This window comes from Carcharhinus amblyrhynchos, chromosome 21, assembly GCF_965287045.1.
Source record: "Carcharhinus amblyrhynchos chromosome 21, sCarAmb.v2.hapA, whole genome shotgun sequence".
Classification (NCBI taxonomy): domain Eukaryota; kingdom Metazoa; phylum Chordata; class Chondrichthyes; order Carcharhiniformes; family Carcharhinidae; genus Carcharhinus; species Carcharhinus amblyrhynchos.
In genome coordinates this window covers 4,410,756-4,431,741 of record NC_137344.1, presented here as the reverse complement: position 1 = coordinate 4,431,741, position 20,986 = coordinate 4,410,756, and the positions used below count along the sequence as shown (strand labels likewise).

General features: G+C 42.4%; 1 protein-coding gene across 3 annotated transcripts in view; it reads left to right on the top strand.

Annotated features, from left to right (window-relative positions):
• Positions 1 to 20,986, top strand: part of crlf3 (cytokine receptor-like factor 3) — a 62,599-nt gene that overhangs the window by 4,597 nt on the left and 37,016 nt on the right. Inside the window, exon 1 of one of the 3 annotated variants that reach the window (XM_080209305.1) lies at positions 7,983 to 8,249. The exons of 1 other annotated variant lie outside the window; for it this stretch is intronic. The gene's annotated coding sequence lies outside the window, so the exon portion shown is untranslated. Of the gene's footprint in view, positions 1 to 7,982; positions 8,250 to 8,386; positions 8,522 to 20,986 lie in introns of those variants that run through there. One more of the 3 variants, XM_080209307.1, reaches the window with a different exon arrangement.

Here is a 20,986-nt window from a genome sequence, read left to right as displayed (position 1 = left end):
ACTCCATCTCCCAGGTCCTTGCCCACTCGCTCAGCCTATCCAGATCCCTCTGCAGACTTTCCACACCCTCCACGCAATTTGCTTTTCCGCTCATCTTCGTGTCATCAAATTTCGTCACCCTACACTCAGCCCCCTTCTCCATATCATCTATATAAACGGTAAATAGCTGAGGCCCCAGCACTGATCCCTGCGGCACGTCACTAGTCACCGACCGCCAATCAGAATAGCACCTATTGATACCAACTCTCTGCCTCCTATTAGACAACCAATCCTCTACCCACGCTAACACCTTACCCCCAACTCCATGCACCCTAACCTTCTGAAGCAACCTTTTGTGAGGGACCTTATCAAACGCCTTTTGAAAATCTAGAAACACCACATCTACCAGTTCCCCTCTGTCTACCGCGCTAGTCTCATTCACATAGAAATCCAATAAATTGTCAAACCCGACTTCCCCTTAACGAATCCGTGCTGCGTCTGCTCTATCAAACCATTCCTTTCCAGGTGCCTCGCTATTTCTTCTTTGATGGATCCAAGCATTTTTCCAACTACAGACGTTAAACTAACCAGCCTATAATTCCCTGCCTTTTGTCTGCTACCTTTTTTAAACAGCGGCGTAACACTAGCCGTTTTCCAATCTTCCGGCACTTCCCGGAATCCAGCGAATTTTGGTAAATAATCACTAAGGCATCCACTATCACCTCTGCCTTTTCCTTCAGAACCCTGGGATGCATTCCATCCGGTCCTGGGGACTTGTCCACCATCAGTCCCGTTAGTCTATCAAGCACTACCTCTCTAGTGACAGTAATTGCATTCAGGCCCTCAACTCCTACTTATCAAGGGACAATTTAGTTTGTCAAAATTTCTTTCATAAAGTTCCTTTCTTAAAATGGAAGGAAAGAGTTGATGCACTTTATAATCTGTACATTATCATTCACTAAGTACGTAACTTAGGCCTGTAGACTAGAAGGCATTTCAGAGAAGTGAAAATTGCAGTATGAATGAGTAAGACGTTTGCCAAAAGTGTGTTGGGTTCTACTTGGAAATGCAGCACCCTGTGTGGACTTGTGGTGTTAATAGAAATTGGGCAGTGAATCATGTGTTACGCATTTTACATGTAGAAATGCATACAAAATGCTTCCTCAAATCACCTGCCTAAATATAATTGATTCAGTTGCAGGCTCAAGTCCTCACCAAACCACGTGATAGATGCAAGATGGTATCTGTCTAATCACATATGTTCATTTCATTACACTGAATTTTTAAGTATTAAAAAGGAAATCCTGTAATTCAGATGACTAAACGATAGTGAGCACAGTGCACAGTAGAAGTGCAGAGTGACCTGCACAAGTCAAACATAATGATTTATTGACATCCCTGAAAGATGGTTCTTCTTAACTCAATGGCTGCAAAAATGATGTGCTATTAGTTTGTAGCTTAAACCTAATTGCTGTGCGGATCAAAACAGGTTGCACTGAAGTACCTCTTGGAAAGGTATATTGCACCAAGAAATCTGCATTTTGTTTTCAAAAGCTCATATATTAGATTCAGTATACCACGATGTGGAACCAAATGTGCTGGGAAATATGTATTTCTTTTTATCATATACTTTGCTTCTCCTAGGAGTTATTACCAGTGACTGGGGAGACATATGCCTGAGCTTACACTATCTGATGGATGGGTTGAGCAATAGTCATTCCAACAGCGTCTGGAAATATGCAGTGCGTTATTTAGATCCAGTGAAGAAGCTAGAGGGTCCAGTTTGATGGACTGAATGCCTATTCCTGTTATTAACGATTTCTGAAAGAACCCCACCATATTTTTTTTCTCATCAGTACTAGAATTTTGTGGTTGAGAGAAACATGTGGCAAGTTAGTGAAACAGCTGTTAATTCTTGTTGATTTCTGGTGACTGTGCCTGTTGAAGCTGATTTTTGTTTTGTACAGTGGTTAGTTTTCAAATTTGATATACTGTGCCCATAAAACAGGTGTGAAAATCCAGAGTAGAGTGAATTATTTCATAGAATCATAGAATCTCTACAATGCAGAAGGAGGCCATGTGGAGGAGGTAACAAGGAAGTTAGATAAAGGAGAACCAGTAAACGTGATTTATTTAGATTTCCAGAAGGCCTTTGACAAGATGCCGCATAGGAGATTGTTAAATAAGTTAAGTGCCAGTGGTGTTAATGGATAGAGGATTGGCTGACTGGCAGAAGGCAGAGAATGGGGAAAAAGGGGTCTTTTTCAGGATGGCAGCCAGTGACTAGTGGTGTGCCTCATGGGTCAGTGCTGGGACCACAACTTTTCACGATATATATTAACAATTTGGAGGAAGGAACTGAAGGCACTGTCGCTAAGTTTACAGCTAATACAAAGGTATGTAGAGGGGCAGGTAGTATTGAGGAAGCAGGGAGCTGCAGAAGGACTTGGACAGGTAGGAGAGTGAGCGAAGAAGTGGCAGATGGAACACAGTGTGGAAAAGTGTGAGGTTATGCACTTTGGAAGGAGGAATGGAGGCATAAACTATTTTCTGAATGGGAAAATGATTAGGAAAACAGAAACACATAGGGACTTGGAAGTCATTGTTCAAGATTCTCTTAAGGTTAATGTGCAGGTTCAGTCAGCAGTTATGAAGGCAAATGTAATGTTAGCATTCATGTTGAGAGGGCTAGAATGCAAGAGCAAGGATGTACTTCTGAGGCTGTAGAAGGTTCTGGTGAGATCCCATTTGGGGTATTGTGAGTAGTTTTGGGCCTCGTATCTAAGGAAGGATGTGCTGGCCTTGGAAAGAGTCCAGAGTAGGTTCACAAAAATGATCCCTGGAATAAAGAGCTTGTTGTATGAGGAATGGTTGAGGACTCTGTCTGTACTCATTGGAGTTTAAAAGGATGAGGAGGGTTTTTATTGAAACTTACAGGATACTGTAAGTACTGGATACAGTGGACGTAGAGAGGCTGTTTCCACTAGTAGGAAAAACTAGAACCAGAGGGCACAATCGCTGAAGGGATGATCCTTTAAGACACAGGTGAGGAATTTCTTCAGTCAGACAATGGTGAGTCTGTGGAACACTTTGCCACAGAAGGCTGTGGAGGCCAGGTCATTGAGAGCCTTTAAGATAAAGATAGATAGGTTCTTGATTAATAAGGTGACCAGGGTTTTGGGGAAAAGGCAGGCATTTGAGGATGAGAAAAGTATCAGCCATACAGACATAGGGAGAACATGCAAACTCCACACAGATAGTAACCCAAGTCGGGAATCGAATCTGGGTCCCTGGCACTGTGAGGCAGTAGTGCGAACTACTGTGCTACCGTGCCGCCTCAATGGTGATGTGGAGCTTGGAATTAATCAGGAGATGTAACCTGGGCAATGTAGTAATCATGGGTGACTTCCATCTGCACATAGCCTGATAAAACTAAATGAACACTAATGCTGTGGAAGACTAGTTTTGGAGTATGTTAGAATGGGGTTCTAAACCTGTATGATAGCCAGCTATAATTCTAAATCTAGTATTATATAATAGAAAAGGACTAATTAGGAACCTAATTGTGAAAGAATCTTTTGGGGATAGTGATCACAATATGATGGAATTTTAATTATGTTTGAAAGCGTGAAAGTTCAATCTGAAGCCAGGGTGTTAAAGTTGAATAAAGGAAATTATGAAGACATGAGGGGAAAATTGGTTGAGGTGGATTGGGAAAATGCTTTAAAAAGTATGACTGTGCGTATTCAATGGATAGTTTTCAAAGTACTACACAGCTTACTTCACCTATGTATTCCTTCAAGATGCAAAAATCCAAAAAAGCCAGTCAACTGTGGCCGACAAAGGAAGTTAAGGATTATATCAGAGGCTGAAAAGTGGACAGGAGTAATAGTTCATCTGAGATTTGGGGTGCCTTTAGAATGGAACAAAGGGAGGCCAAGAAACTGATAAGAAAAGGAGAGTGGAATATGAATACAATCTTGCAAAAACAAAATTGTTTGAATAGGTATATGAAAATAAAGCTTTTGGCCAAAACAAATGTATCCATTACAGAGTCAGGAGAATTCATAATGGTAAACAAACGGCAAAGAAGTTAAATGATTACTTTGTGGCTGTTTTCACTGAGGAAGATACAGAAAATCTCCCAAATGTATAAATCCCAAGGACGAGGGAGAATGAGGAGTTGAAGAAAATTGGTAGAAGTAAGAAGGTTGTACTGGAGGAATGATTTGGATGTGGAGGTCAAATGTAATATTTCCAAGTTCACGGATGAGTAGGCAGAAATGTGTGTTGTGAGGAAGATGTAAAGAAGCTATGGGAGGATTTGGACAGACTTAGTGAGTGGGCAAGAACATGAACAAAAACGGCATTTGGAATATAATGTGGAAAAATGTGAGGTAATCCACTTTGGTAGAAAGAACAGATGTGCAGAGTATTTCCTAAATGGTAAAAAATTAGAAAGTGTAGATGTACAAAAAGTCTTTATCTATAAATCACTGAAAATGAATATGTAGGTCCAGCAAGTTATTAGGAAGGCTAATGGAATGTTATCCTTCACTGCAAGAGAATAAGAGTACAGGAGTAGTGAAGCCTTATTTCATTTGTATCGGGCCTTGGTTAAACTGCACCTAGAGTAGTGTATGTAATTTTGGTTCCCTTACCTTAGAAAGGATATTATTTCTATAGAGGGAGTGCAATATAGGTTAACCAGACTTGTTTGGGGGATGTCTTATGAAGAGATTGGACAAACTGGGATGTGATCTCATTGAAACCTGCCAGATACTGAGGAAAGGAAGAGACAGGGCAGATGCAGATAAGATGTTTCTATTGGTTGGGGAGTCTAGAACCAGGGGGCACAATTTCAAAATAAGGGGGCTACCATTTGGGATAGAGGTGAAGGGAGATTTGTTAACACGGAAGGTAGTGAGTAATTGGAATTCTCTACCTCAGAGAGCTGTGGAAACTCAGTCATCAAGCATGTTTAAGGTAGAGATTGATAGATTGAGAATGAGAGGAGATCTCATTGAGACGTATAAGATGATGAATGGGATGGATAGGATAGAGGTGGAAAGACTCTTCCCGCTCAAAAAAGACAATAGGACTAGGGGGCACAGCCTCAAGATAAAAGGGGGGCGGTTTAGAACGGAGTTGAGGAGGAACTTCTTCACTCAAAGGGTGGTGAATCTCTGGAATTCTCTGCCCGTTGAAGTGGTGGAGGCTGCCTCGCTAAATATTTTTAAGACGCGGGTTGATGGGTTTTTGATAGGAGAGGGGATTAAGGGTTATGGGGAGAGGGCGGGAAAGTGGAACTGAGCAGCGACAGATCAGCCATGATCTTATTGAATGGCGGGGCAGGCTCGAAGGGCTGGATGGCCTACTCCTGCTCCTATTTCTTATGTTCTTATGATTTCTGATTCACAGTGTAAAGGATTATGGGGATAGTGGTTTAAAAGGCACTGAAGTGTTCGATCAGCCATGAGCACATTGAATAGCAGAGCAGGCTTAATGGGCTGAATGGTCCATTCCTGTTCGGGTTGTGTGGGAGCTGGATAATACTGTGATTGGTCTTGGATATTTTACTGCCGATGTCTGGGCATAGCAAGTAGAAGTGGTCACTTGAATAAAGTACAAGGGTACTGTAAAAATATCAGTGGGATTGAATGAGGCGCAACCTTTGGCAAGGAGGTGAAAAATATGGAGGTAGGGGAAGAAAAAGATTACCAAAGCCAGCGATCTACTTAATGGGTACTCAAGGTTTCTGAACTAGAACCTTAGAAAAGGAGAGTAAGAAATTAGCAAGGGGGAGAAAAGGGGGAGTGTGAAAATTAAACTATATTGTAGGGTCATAATTACACTGTGTAGATGATAGAACTGGGCTGTGCCTGTCTTGCTCGAAGCAAATACAAGAGTGTGTTTTTGAGTTTGTCTTGAATTGGGGCAGGCTCTCAACTGGCATTGCTTGCTGTACAACAATATGGCTGGTGCATTTTCTTACATTACAACAGTGAATACACAGTTCAAGTACTTTACTGGCTTAGATGTGCTTTGTGATATCCAAAGGTGATGAAAGGCGTTTTAGAAATCCAAATTGGCATGAAGAAAGAACAAAGCTTGTGGAAATGGCACTTTGATGAATCAGTTCGAGGAATTATTTGGCAGTTCTGCAAAGGGGCTCCCAGTAAATCCAGTAAAGAATTTAGCAGAATTCTCTTCACTCAGAGTTGTTATTAGTTACCATATGAAGTAAGAAGCAGAAGAAATAGGCAGAGGAGTAGAACATATAAGTCCTTGAGTCTGCTCTACCATTCAGTAAGATCAGGGCTGATCTGATCTTGGCCTTGCACTACTTTCTTGCCTGTTTGCCAAAATTGTTGACTCTCCTATAGTTCAAAAATCTGTCTGTCTCAGATATATTCAGTGGTCTAGCCTCCACTGCTCAGTAGGAGAGAGAATTCCAAAGATTCATGATTTTCTGAGAGAACAAATTTCTCCTCAAGCCTTATGTAGGAGTCCCCATATTTTGCAAATATACTTCCTTGTTCTAGAACTCCCCTACAAAAGGAAACGTCCTCTGAGCATCTATCCTGGGCAGCACAGTGGTTAGCACTGCTGCCTCTGAGCGCTAGGGGCCCAGGTTCAATTCCCAGTTTGGGTGACCGTCAGTGTGGGGATTGTACATTCTCCCCATGTCTGCATGGGTTTCCTCCGGGTGCTCCGGTTTCCTCCCACAGTCCAAAGATGTGCAGGTTAGGTGGATTAGCCATGGTAAATGACAGAGTTATGGGGGTAGGACGGAGGGGAGGGCCTGGTGGGATGCTCTTTTGGAGAGTCAGTGCAGACTTGATGGGTTCAATGGCCTCTTTCTGCACTGTAGGGATCCTATTCTATTCCATTTCCTTCCCTGGTTACTTGCTGTGCTACATAGTAACCTTTTAAAAATGCACCGTTGGGATATGAGCACCAGTTGCAAGTCCAGCATTTATACCCATCCCTAGTTGCCCTCATGAAAGAACTCTGCTTGATTATATCATGGTATCTAAGTGTCCTACTTGTACTTAAAGAAAATGCTGGAATACATTATTAATAATGACAGATGTTGGGCTGTCTGACTATGGCTTCCTGCTTTCTGTCTCCCTCTTTTTTTGACTATAGGCAATACATTTGTGGTTTTTTTTGATCTGTTGGGACATTTCCAGAATTTAGGGGATTTTGGAAGATTACAACTAATATATCAGTTATCTCTGCAGCCATTTCCTTTAAGACTCTAGTGTGCAGGCCATCTGGTATAAAGGACTTGAGAACCCATTAGTTTGCCTAGCACTTTCTCCAGTGATAATTGTTATAAGTTCCTCTATTTTTGCCCCTGACTACTATCATTGGTATGTTTTTTGTGTCATTTAATAGGAAGATAGGCATAGAATATTTATGTTTGTTCGTTGTTTTTTCTCCCCAACATGTTATCAAAACTTCTTGGTTTGTACTCATCTGGACAGAGACAAGGATACCAAATTTCAAAGGAAACAACTGTTAGTAATGCCTGAGAAACAGGTGCTGATTGGTTGGCAATTGGACTCTGATTGGTCAAATCATTACCTTGACAATGTACTAGGGGACAGTTCCCCCCCAACATTTTTTTAAAATCAAAAAAGCCAATCAAATGACCTAATTCTGTTATGAGTTGCTGAAATCTTGTGTAAATTGCCTTATAAGTTTTTATCATATTTTCATTTTTATATTCAGCTTTGTCCTTTTTAATAATCAACAATCTCAAGGATGTGGTTTGGAACTGCCAGCAGTTCTTCTTGTCTGTTTCTTTTCAAATTCTTTTAAAATGAAAACTGGTTCAGCTGCAACGTGCGGAAACTTGCAGAAACCACAGTTATTATCTTAGTTTATTTGCCATTCTCGCACTTCTTCATTTAGCTGCAGCTTGTAATGGTGTCACTTTCTTGAGCGGCGTGCAGGGATTATAAAGCCCCTGCTGCTCTTTAGAAGGAGTGCAAGGATTTATTTTCTTTTAATTCCTGACCTCCTCACTCCTGAAAATTCAGAATAAGTCTTAGTTGTAAGTGACCTACACAACTTGTTACTAGGTTGAGACCAGGAAGATTGAAACTTCAGCCCTAGGCTTTAATGGACTCCAGGTCCTTCTGGTCTTAGTTTTTATGTGTCTTCTTCAGTTCCACCGCTCTCACTATCCCTTTCCTTTTTGCTTCCTTCCAGACCCTTTCCAATTTCCTCCAGGTCTCTAAAGCACAGTTTTGCTAAGGGTAAGGTTCCATTGTTTCCATGTGCATTCTGGTATCATACGCAAGTAGCAAATCTATGTGTAAGCATTGGTAGGCTATTTAACCACAGATGGCATTGCAACTAACCTGGATCCTTGTGTCCTGACTGATTTGTGAACATTCCCCAGCCACTAAAACAACCAGTATGGTGTAAAGTCAGTGGAGAAGCGAATCTGGAACTTCTTTGGTCTGTGTGGTTTATGGATGGTGTATTTATCATCGGGTGAGCAGATAAATTCCTTCCAGTTTTTCAAGTAAGTGATAAATAAATGCTTTTAAGTATGAAGAAAAATTTATTTGACCCAAATTCTGCTGTATTGATCAATGTTTAAACTAAAGTACCCCTTGGAGTAAGCTGTACAGGTGAGGTTGTGTGGTTCACTACTCGTTAAGATACCACCAGCAATGTTCCAGATTCTTTCCTCTGCTGACTTGTGCAAAGTTTATCAAGCGCTTGTGATTGGGCTCAAATACTTGGTGTTGATGCATTTGAAGAGGAAATCAGAATGGGGCTAGACTGTGACATTCAGGAACTGAAACAGTAACAGGGCTTTGTATTGGATGTTGGGTCAGCTCGCAGCTCATTCTGTCTGTGTTACCAGCCTGGCTTAGTTGGTAACGCTGTCCCTTCGAGGTCAGAGAGTTGTGGGTTCCAACCCCCCCCCAGCTTGACGAAGGGTCGTCTGGACTCAAAACACAGCTCTTTTCTCTCCTTACAGATGCTGTCAGACTGCTGAGACTTTCAAGGTTTTCTCTTTTCGTCCCAACCCGCCTACTTAAGTATATAAATTAGGCTGACAGATTAGGCAGCTGAAGAAGTGTAGCATTGTGTGAGAGGTGCTGTCTTTTGGATATAATGTTAAAGATCTCAAGATGTGTGAAAAGTAAAGGCGATGGGGCAAATCTACTGGTCCATCTAGTCTGTCGTGCATAAATGTCATGTCTACTGTGTCACATCAGAAAAATTCCCCATGCTGCGATCTAATCTATTGGGAGAAGTGAAAAAACAGATTAACAACCCAATTAGTGGGAGAAAAAAACAAGAAAATTCCTCTGTGGTGTCTTTTGGTGATTGAAACCAGTCTGGCTGTGATTTAACATAAAAGGTAATCCCTCCCTGAGTCCCTCAAGTCAGCAGCCTGTTCCACAAGATCGCAATTCTTTTGAAAAAGAATCGTCTTCAGTCATCTGGCCCTCCCTAACCTCTGTCCACTCAAACACCATCTAAATTCATCATCATTTTATAAAGTTCAATTCAGTCATTCCCAAGTCTGTGCTTCGCTAAAGTGTTGAGACCTACCCTTTGAGTTTACCTGAAAACACTTTAAATTGGGAATGAATCTAGTGGCCCTTAGCTGCACCCTTTTAAAAGCCTCAATATTATATAATAGACCAAAACTGAGACTTTGCATTTTAATTTTGAGGCCTAAACAAGGTCTTTTATGAGGATAAAACAGTGTGCTGTATTTTATAGTGTATTGCCCTGTCAATGCAAAATCCTAGCTATTGTTTCTCTTTGAATTAGAGCAGAAGCTGTTGGGAATGTCTAGGGCTGAGATTAGGTGCTATTTAAATATAAAGGCTGTTTCCTTAGCTGCAATTTTATGATCTTATTGAATGGCGGGGCAGGCTCGAAGGGCTAGTCGGCCTACTCCTGCTCCTATTTCTTATGTTCTTAAGACACGGACCGTGCTGCACTTGCCCCAAGACTGGAAACTCCCACCCATTGAGTGGTTTCAAACTGTGGGCCGTAGATCCTGAATGCCACTTGGCTAATGTTCCTAGACCACGTGGTTCTGTTTACATCTGCATTTCTTACTGGTCCATCTCACTGGGGCTAATTCCTAAAGCAGAATGCTGTGATCTGTTAATACGTGAAGTGATATGATAGCGGAAGTGTCCCAACTTCCTGCCTCACCCTGTGTGGTGTGGCATGAAAGCAAGCTTTATAGCTAGTTTTTGATTTTTATAATTTCAGCTGAATTCAACTTAACCGTTTATCAGATTTGATCCAGCTGCTGTGATAGTGCTGTTGTTACTGAGGTTTTAATATCCAGAAAATCACATATTATAACAATTCATATTTTATTCTCTTATTCCTCTTTTTGGCACTGCTGCCTCACAGTGCGAGCTCTGATTTCCGGCTGATCGCTGTCTTGTGCAGGGTCTGTCCGTACTCCCTGTGTTTGTGCGGGTTTCCTCCAGGTGTACTTGTTTCCTCCCACAGTCCAAAAGACATGCTGGTTAGGTACATTGGGCATGCTAAATTCTCTCTTTTTACCTGAACAGTTGCCAGAATGTGGCGACTAGGGGATTTTCACAGTAACTCCAGTGCAGTGTTAATATAAGCCTACTTGTGGCACTATTAAATAAACTAACATAAGAACATAAGAAATAGGAGCAGGAGTAGGCCATCTAGCCCTTCGAGCCTGCCCCGCCATTCAGTAAGATCATGGCTGATCTGTCGTGGCTCAGTTCCACATTCCCACCCTCTCCCCATAACCTTTAATCCCCTCTCTTATCAAAAACCCATCAACCCGCGTCTTAAAAATATTTAGCAAGGTAGCCTCCACCACTTCAACGGGCAGAGAATTCCAGAGATTCACCACCCTTTGAGTGAAGAAGTTCCTCCTCAACTCTGTTCTAAACCGCCCCCCCTCTATCTTGAGGCTGTGCCCCCTAGTCCTATTATCCTTTCTGAGCGGAAAGAGTCTCTCTACCTCTATCCTATCCATCCCATTCATCATCTTATACGTCTCAATGAGATCTCCCCTCATTCTTCTAAACTCTAACGAATACAAGCCTAATTTATTCAGCCTCTCCTCATAGCTCAACCCCCTCAACTCTGGCATCAGCCTAGTAAACCTCCTCTGCACTCCCTCCAAGGCCAAAATATCCTTGCGTAAGTACGGCGCCCAAAACTGCACACAGTACTCCAGCTGCGGCCTCACCAATGCCCTATATAGCCGCAGCAAGACCTCCCTACTTTTATATTCAATCCCCCTCGCTATGAAGGCCAGCATCCCATTCGCCTTCCTGACCACCTGCTGCACCTGCAAGCTGGGCTTTTGCGACTCATGCACAAGGACCCCAAGGTCCCTCTGCACCGCCGCCTGCTGCAGTCTTTCGCCACATAAGTGATAATCCTTCCTACCATTATTCCTACCAAAGTGGACCACCTCGCACTTGCCAACATTAAATTCCATTTGCCATTTACAAAGTTTTAACAGTTGGGCTCAGCATTTTACTTGAGTAACCCATTTTCCAAAGCATAATGCTTACGTTCCCTTGGCTCAAATCCATTACCATCAGTGTCTAGTTGAATTGATTCTCAAGCCTTCCTGTACCTCTCAACTCCGCCCAATTCTCAATTTACCTTTCTCTTTTAAAATACACTTTTCTGTTTTCATCCAATGCTCAACATTTGTGGTTCAAACAAATGAGAGTTTTTAAAATTAAATTTCTTGTCTCATTCTGTATGTAGCGCTGCTCTTGAAATCTGTACAGCAGAGAATGCAATGCTTATTTCACCTCTGGCATCTGGATTTCATTCAAATCAATACTAATAGGACCAATTGTGTTATTTCTTGTCATATCTTCTTCTTCCTCACCAACCACTCTGATACCCTGAAGTAGTTAAGCTTAAAGAATATTGTTATAGGATAATGTTAAAGGATAATGCATTTTGGAAGGTCCAATGTATGTAGGAATTATACTGTAAATGGTAGAACCCTTAGGAGTATTGACAGGCAGAGAGATCTGGGCACACACCTCCATCGATCATTGAAAGTGGCAATGCAGTTGGATAAGATTGTAAAGATGGCATATGGCATGCTTGCCTTCGTCGGTCAGGGCATTGAGTATAAAAATTGGCAGGTCATGCTGCAGCTGTACAGAATCTTAGAACATAGAACATAGAACACTACAGCACAAACAGGCCCTTCGGCCCACGAGTTGCGCCGATCACATCAACACCTATCTATAAACCCCCAATCCCATAAAACCCCATATACTCATCCAGAAGTCTTTTAAAAGACCCCAGCGAGTTCGCCTCCACCACCACTGACGGCAGCCGATTCCACTCACTCACCACCCTCTGAGTGAAAAACTTACCCCTAACATCACTTCTGTACTTTCCTCCCCGCACCTTAAATCTGTGTCCTCTCGTAGTGACCATTTCAACCCGGGGAAATAGCCTCTGAGAATCCACCCTATCCATTCCTCTCAACATTTTATAAACCTCTATCAGGTCGCCTCTCAACCTTCGTCTCTCCAGGGAAAAGAGACCCAGCTCCCTCAACCTAACTTCATAAGGCATGCCTCCCAGTCCAGGCAACATCCTTGTAAATCTCCTCTGTACCCTTTCAATAGCTTCTACGTCTTTCCTATAGTGAGGCGACCAGAACTGCGCACAGTACTCCAAATGAGGCCTGACAAGGGTCTTATAAAGTTGCAGCATTACCTCCTGACTCCTAAACTCAATCCCTCGATTAATGAAGGCCAGTACACCATACGCCTTCTTGACCACCTCTTCCACCTGCGAGGCCGATTTAAGAGTCCTGTGGACCCGGACCCCAAGATCCTTCTGCTCTTCAACACTACTAAGACTCCTGCCCTTGATAGTGTACTCATTCATCCCGTTGGTTCTGCCAAAATGGACGACTACGCATTTATCCGTGTTGAAGTCCATCTGCCACTTCTCCGCCCAGTCCTGCATCCTATTTATGTCCTGCTGCAACTTTTGACATCCTTCCAGACCATCCACAACACCACCGACCTTTGTGTCATCAGCGAACTTACTTACCCATCCCTCCACTTCCTCATCCAGGTCATTTATGAAAATGACAAACAGCAAGGGTCCTAGAACAGATCCCTGGGGCACTCCACTGGTGACTGACCTCCATTCAGAAAAAGACCCATCCACAACCACTCTCTGCCTTCTGCAGGCAAGCCAGTTCTGGATCCACAAGGCCAAAGGCCCTTGGATCCCATGCCCTCTCACCTTCTCAAGAAGTCTTGCATGGGGGACCTTATCAAACGCCTTGCTGAAGTCCATGTACACCACGTCCACGGCACTTCCTTCGTCAATGTGTTCAGTCACATTATCGAAGAACTCAACTAGGCTTGTAAGGCACGACCTGCCCTTGACAAATCCATGCTGACTATTCCTGATCATGTTAAACCTCTCCAAATGCTCGTAAATCTTGTCCCTCAGAAGCCTCTCCATCAGCTTACCAACCACTGAGGTCAGACTCACCGGTCGGTAATTTCCCGGGCTATCTCTGTTCCCTTTCTTGAAAATAGGGACTACATCTGCAATCCTCCAATCTTCCGGAACCTCTCCCGTCTCCATTGACGACGCAAAGATCATCGCCAGGGGCTCTGCAATCACTTCCCTCACCTCCCACAGTATCCTGGGGTATATCCCATCTGGTCCCGGCGACTTATCTATCTTGATAGAATTCAAAAGTTCGAACACATCCTCCACCTTAATATCCACAAACTCAATCTTTTCCATCTGCTGCAAATCCGTAGCAAAATCTCCCAAATCAGCTTCCACTGTGAATACTGAGGCAAAGTACTCATTAAGCACCTCTGCCATTTCTTCTGGTTCCACACAGACCTTTACCCCTTCACCTTTTATAGGTCCTATCCCTTCTCTTCTCATCCTTTATATATTTATAGAAGGCCTTGGGATTCTCCTTAATCTTACCCGCCAAGGTCTTCTCGTGACCCCTTCTGGCTCTCCTAATTTCCCTTTTAAGCTCCTTTCTACAGTCCTTATACTCCTCAAGATCCTTAACCTCTCCTAGTTCCCTGAACCTTTTGTACACCTTCCCTTTCCTCCTGACTAGGTTCAACACAGCCTTCGTGCACCACGGTTCCCGCGACCTACCAAAACCCCCTTGTCTCATCGGAACGTTGTCACGCATAGCTCCAGACAAACATTCCTTGAATATCCGCCACCTTCCTTCGGTACTTTTCCCTAAGAACGCCTCCTTCCAGTTTATTTGTCCCAGTAACTTCCTGACTTCTTCGTATCTCCCCTCACTCAGAATATTGTGTTCAGTTTTGGCCACCAAGCTACCAAAGGATGTGGATGCTATGGAGAGGCTACAGAAGAGGTTTACCAGTCTGTTGCCTGACCTGGAGGATACTAGCTATGAGGAGAGGCTGGATAAACTCGGTTTATTCACACTGGAACGGCGGAGATTGAGGGGTGACCTGATAGAGGTTTACAAGATTGAGTGGCATGGACAGGGTGATAGTCAGATGCTCTTTCCTAGGGTAGAAAAGACAAGTATGAGGAGAGGTAGGTTTAAGGTGCATGGCAAAAAGTTTGGAGGAGATGTACAAGGCAAGATTTTTACACAGGGGTAGTGAATGTCTGGAACTTGCTGATCAGGGAAGTGGTTGGAGAAGGTACAGTAGCTGCATTTAAGGAGCAACTAGACAAATACATGATTAGGATGGGAATGGAAGGATACAGACTTTATGCATACAGCTTTAGTTTAGGTAGGCATCATGATCAGCAGAGGCTTGGAGGGCTGAAGGGCCTGTTTCTGTGCTGTACTTTTCTCTGTTCTTTGTTAATTCATTGTGTGCAAAGAGAGCTTTACTTTGCCTTTTATCTGTGTTGTGCTTGATGCTAAAATTGGGTTTAAGAAGCAAAATGCCTGAACGAATGTATCTTTGTGTCAGAATAATCCACTTTCCATACTAATGACTCCTGCTTTCCATGGCCTTGAGAAGTTACCCCAAATGATAGATTTATGAAGAATGTTTTTTTTAAAAGATAGTCTGTCTGGAAAATGTATGCTGTTTAATCTGTGGAATGGCCACCTATTTTACCAATCTAAATGAAACACAGTACATTGGTAAATAAACAGGGTCAGAATTTCAAAGTTTAAACATCTTGGCAATTTCCAAAGTCAAGAAATTAGGTTATGAAAGATGTGGTATAAATCTAAGTCTTTATTATTAATGTAGCTCCAAAACATTCCCAGAAATCTGATAAGAACATAAGAACATAAGAAATAGGAGCAGGAGTAGGCCATCTAGCCCCTCGAGCCTGCCCCGCCATTCAATAAGATCATGGCTGATCTGTCGTGGCTCAGTTCCACATTCCCGCCCTCTCCCCATAACCCTTAATCCCCTCTCTTATCAAAAACCCATCAACCCGCGTCTTAAAAATATTTAGCGAGGTAGCCTCCACCACTTCAACGGGCAGAGAATTCCAGAGATTCACCACCCTTTGAGTGAAGAAGTTCTTCCTCAACTCCGTTCTAAACCCCCCCCCCCCCCCCCCCTTTATTTTGAGGCTGTGCCCCCTAGTCCTACTGTCCTTTCTGAGCGGGAAGAGTCTCTCCACCTCTATCCTATCCATCCCATTCATCATCTTATACGTCTCAATGAGATCTCCCCTCATTCTTCTAAACTCTAACGAGTACAAGTCTAGTTTATTAAGCCTCTCCTCATAGCTCAACCCCCTCAACTCCGGTATCAGCCTAGTAAACCTCCTCTGCACTCCCTCCAAGGCCAAAATATCCTTGCGTAAGTACGGTGCCCAAAACGGCACACAGTACTCCAGCTGCGGCCTCACCAATGCCCTATACAGCCGCAGCAAGACCTCCCTACTTTTATATTCAATCCCCCTCGCTATGAAGGCCAGCACCCCATTCGCCTTCCTGACCACCTGCTGCACCTACAAGGTACTGTGGGAGATTGAATTGCATTGCTCTCCATTGTCGTAATTAAAAGCTCAAAGTCTCTGACCAGATCCTGTGATGTTGATTGCTGTGCCTCTATTTTGGCTGCGAGTTTGGAAAGAACAATTGATGGAATGAGCCACTCTTTACTATTTTTACTGTAGGCAAATAAGGTGTAACTGCATATCACAATGGGTTCTCACAAAACCTTATAATATTTGTGCATGTTTCCCCGAGTCCTGGGAATGCTCAGGAGCTGCATTAATAATGGAGAAAGACTCAACATCCTTCATTGATTACCTCCCAAGTGTATTACAACCAATAAAATACTTTTTGAAGTGCAGTCACTGTTTTGGAAAGTCAATTTTCTCATGGCAAGCTCCCATAAGCCACAATGTGATAGCCAACTGATAATCTGTTACAATAACATGGACTGAATGATAATTATTGGCTACGAGATCAGGAAGAAATCCCCTGTTCTTTAAAGTAGTGTCAGGTAGGAATATGCGGGTGTACTCCTGTGAAAAGATGAAATACATTTCAAGCCTCCTTTTTTAGTATGAATTTTTAGTATGTCTTTCCGTGCTGGCTCCAAAACTTGGAAAGTGGCTTAGTGGGACTGACTTTCATTAAATTCCTATGCGTAAGGCAATCCTTAAATCATTACACTGTCAGGAAAATTATTTTGGGGAACTAAACAAATATCAAGTTGTATTTAAAACAAAAACAGAAAAATACTGGAAAATCTCAGAAGACCTGGAGAGAGAGTAGAGCCAACATTTTTAGTCTGGATGACTCTTCATCAGAGCTCTGATAAAGGGTCATTTAGACTCAATGTTGGCTGCATTCTCTCTCCACAGATGCTGTCAGACTTGCTGGAATTTTTCAGCATTTTTCTGTTTTTGTTTCAGATACCAGCATCCGCAGTATTTAGTGTTTATCTAAGTTGTATTTGAACTTGAGGAGGGGATGGGCTGCATGTCATTCTCTGCAGCAAGCTGTATTTAGAGGCAGGATCTCAAATTGTATCTACGGTGTAATCAAAGACTCTAAATGTCACTTCCTAGGTAGTTTTTAGTGTGAGAAACAGCCAAGAGGAAAACTAAGTAAGATTTGTGGTATCCATTGGGGATAAGAGAGAATGTGGCTTGCATTTCCCATTGTAGTATCATTGTTTTTAAATATGGTGAAAGATGATTGCTCTGTAGCTGTGTGTCGGGAGAATGGGATTAAATGTCCAGTCAGAGCATTTGCTGTGTGAATTAAAATTATATGGAATAAAAAAGCCCTAAGGTTTTGTATTGGATCTTTGATGCTGATTTCAGCTTGGGTGAGACAAGTGTTGTGCTTTGGAGGGAGGAATAGAATTAATTATATTACAATAATAGTTTGATGTAAAAAGATTTTTTGTCAAAGCTTTTTGTCTTGCACTCATCAGGACAGTCACAAGAATACCAATGTCAGGGGAAACAGATTATACTGCATGAGAAGGGAGTGCTGATTTGTTGACAAGTGGACTCTGGTCAAGGTGTTACCGTGGAGAATGCTCCAGTTAATGGTGACTGACAGTTAACTGCCAAGCATTGTTTGAAAATGCAGACCAGGCAGCTTAATTATGGTCAAAGCATTGACCTGAGAGATGAACCAGCAAATGGCTATTACTTAGTTTGTTTAGATATGTGTACATGTCCTTTCTGTCTGCAAAGAAAAGGGCCCAGTTATATATTTGAAAAATTGTTATATATTTAAGAGCCAGTCACATGATTTGATGGTGGTGATAACAGGGTGTTTCAGAGGCTGCTGTTTTACATTCAGTCTGTACTCTGTAGGGGCTAAGAACACCTCTTTGAATGAACCTTTGTTGTTAGTTTGAAGTTACATGTGCAAACCACAGCTTTTCTTTTTGTTTAAATGCACAAACCCTATTTCTTCTCGACCTTTTAGTGAAGATCAAGCGTTGGATCAGGCCTGAGATGGGGTGCAGTGCCTTATCTTGGCAGCTTAGATCTTTTTTGTCTTTCTTGTGGGGGGCCATGAATTGGATTCAATTGGAATTTAAATTTGGTTTTTGGAACAAGCAAGGAATGGATTCAGGTCCACCCAGTCCATTCACAACATTGGCTTTGTAACTTTAGGAATGGAGTAAAAAAAATTTAAAATCCTAGTATAGGACATTATAGCTGTCACTTTCTGTACAGAAAAATGCACCACACTGTGAGCCTAACTGATGATTATAAATTGATTATCAATGTAATTGTTTTAGCAATTGAGGAATATTCAGCAAATATTGACCAATTGCAGAATCACAACTAATATCAGACACTGTATTTTGAGTTTGCAAGCATGGGGCATAGTCTGGTTGGGTATGGTTTGCACCTTGCTTGTTGCAAATAGCGAAAGGGTCATGCTGTTTGATACAAAACCGTAAGAAGTCTTACAACACCAGGTTAAAGTCCAACAGGTTTATTTGGTAGCACAAGCCATTAGCTTTCGGAGCGCTGCCCCCTCATCAGGTGAGTGGGAGTTCTATTCACAAACAGGGCATATAGAAGAGACAAACTCAATTTACAAAATAATGGTTGGAATGCAAGTCTTTACAGGTAATCAAGTCTTAAAGGTACCTGTAAAGACCTGATGAAGGGGCAGCGCTCCGAAAGCTAATGGCTTGTGCTACCAAATAAACCTGTTTGACTTTAACCTAGTGTTGTAAGACCTCTTACAGTCATTATCCCAGTCCAACGCCGGCATCTCCACATCATGATAAAATCAGCCCGCCTTCAGGATGTATGGAATCCCCAGCATCACACTGGCACTGAAACTTATGTACCATATTATTAATTTGTGTGATAGGCAAAATGTTTTATTAGCTTAACTGCAATTCCTACCTAAAATTTTCAAACAATGCTTGGCAGGTAACTGTAAGTTGCCAATAACCAGTGCATTATCCATGGCAATGTTTCTACCAATCAGTCAATTTGCCAATCAATTATCACTCTCTTCTCATACAGTATAATGTTACTGTTCCCCCTTGCATTGGTGTTCTTGCAATTGTCCAGTTGAGTGCAAGTCAAAAAGTTTTGACTTTTTGCTTGTCTTTTTCCAGCAATATTCAAGTTCTGCACTACCAAGTGACTAACTGTTTGGTAGTTATCCTGAGATTGCTGCTAGAAAATCCATATGTTAAAGCCATCACTTGGCTATGCTTTGATGGTCTCCCCAGTTGAGGTGAATAGTGACCACTTGGCTTGGCTTTTCTTCACATCTGTTATACTGTTTCCATTTTTTGTGCTGTGAGCTTTAATACTCTGTGCAATAAACTGGACAATGCTCTCTTCTGGGTAAAGGACTTTCAAACCCCTTCCACTGATTTTCTTCTAAGTAATTTGTGTGCAATTATTGTTGCCTTTGCGTAACATGTTATTCTTAAATCAGGATTATCCTTCCCATGTTGAATAAAATTGGTCCATTGCATAACAGCTGTCTACATGTGTTGTTGCTGTGTATCTCTGTGCTATTGCAACATACCTAGTCTGCCATTTAACCTTGGCTGGGCAATAAGATGATCATTTCATAGATTTTTTTCATTGTAATCTATAGATATCTCCACTGCTCAACGCAATTTTGTCAAGTTTCCCACTTAAACCTTTTTTACTCATTTAGAACATAGAACATTACAGCGCAGAACAGGCCCACGATGTTGCGCCGACCAGTTTTTTTAAAAAAAACACTGACCCACTAATCTAAACCAATCCCTTTTCGTCCATAAACCTATCCACAGATCTCTTAAACGCCCCCAAACTAGGCGCATTTACAACTGCAGCAGGCAGGGCATTCCAGTCCCTCACCACCCTCTGGGTAAAGAACCAACCCCTGACATCCGTCCTATAACTACCCCCCCTTAATTTAAAGCCATGCCCCCTCGTGCTAGCTTTCTCCATCCGAGGAAAAAGGCTATCACTATCCACCCTATCTAAACCTCTAATCATCATATACGTTTCAATAAGATCCCCTCTTAGCCTCCTTCTTTCCAGCGAAAACAACCCCAAATCCCTCAGTCTCTCCTCATAGGACCTCCCCTCCATACCAGGCAACATCCTGGTAAACCTCCTCTGCACCCTCTCCAAAGCCTCCACGTCCTTCCTGTAATGTGGGGACCAGAACTGCACACAGTACTCCAAGTGCGGCCGCACCAGAGTTGTGTACAGTTGCAACATGACGCTGCGACTCCTAAATTCAATCCCCCTACCAATAAACGCCAAGACACCGTATGCCTTCTTAACAACCTTATCTACTTGATTCCCAACTTTCAGGGATCTATGTACACATACACCTAGATCCCTCTGCTCCTCCACACTATTCAAAGTCCTCCCGTTAGCCCTATACTCAACACATCTGTTACTCCTACCGAAATGAATTACCTCACACTTCTCCACATTAAACTCCATCCGCCACCTCGCGGCCCAGCTCTGCAACCTGTCTAAGTCACCCTGCAAACTATGACACCCTTCCTCACAATCTACCACACCTCCGACTTTGGTGTCATCAGCAAACTTACTAATCCACCCAACTATACCCTCATCCAGATCATTAATAAAAATTACAAACAGCAGTGGCCCCAAAACAGATCCCTGAGGCACACCACTCGTAACTGAACTCCATGAGGAATATTTACCATCAACCACCACCCTCTGTCTCCTATCTGCTAGCCAATTCCTGATCCAAGTACCTAGATTACCCCCAATCCCATACATCTGCATTTTCTGCAGAAGCCTACCATGGTGAACCTTATCAAACGTCTTACTGAAATCCATATATACCACGTCAACTGCCTTACCCCTATCCACCTCTTTGGTCACTTTCTCAAAGAACTCAATAAGGTTGGTAAGGCACGACCTACCTGCTACAAAACCATGCTGACTGTCTCTAATCAATTCATTACTCTCCAAATAACTATAAATCCTATCCCTAATAATTCTTTCTAAAACCTTGCCCACAACAGAAGTAAGACTC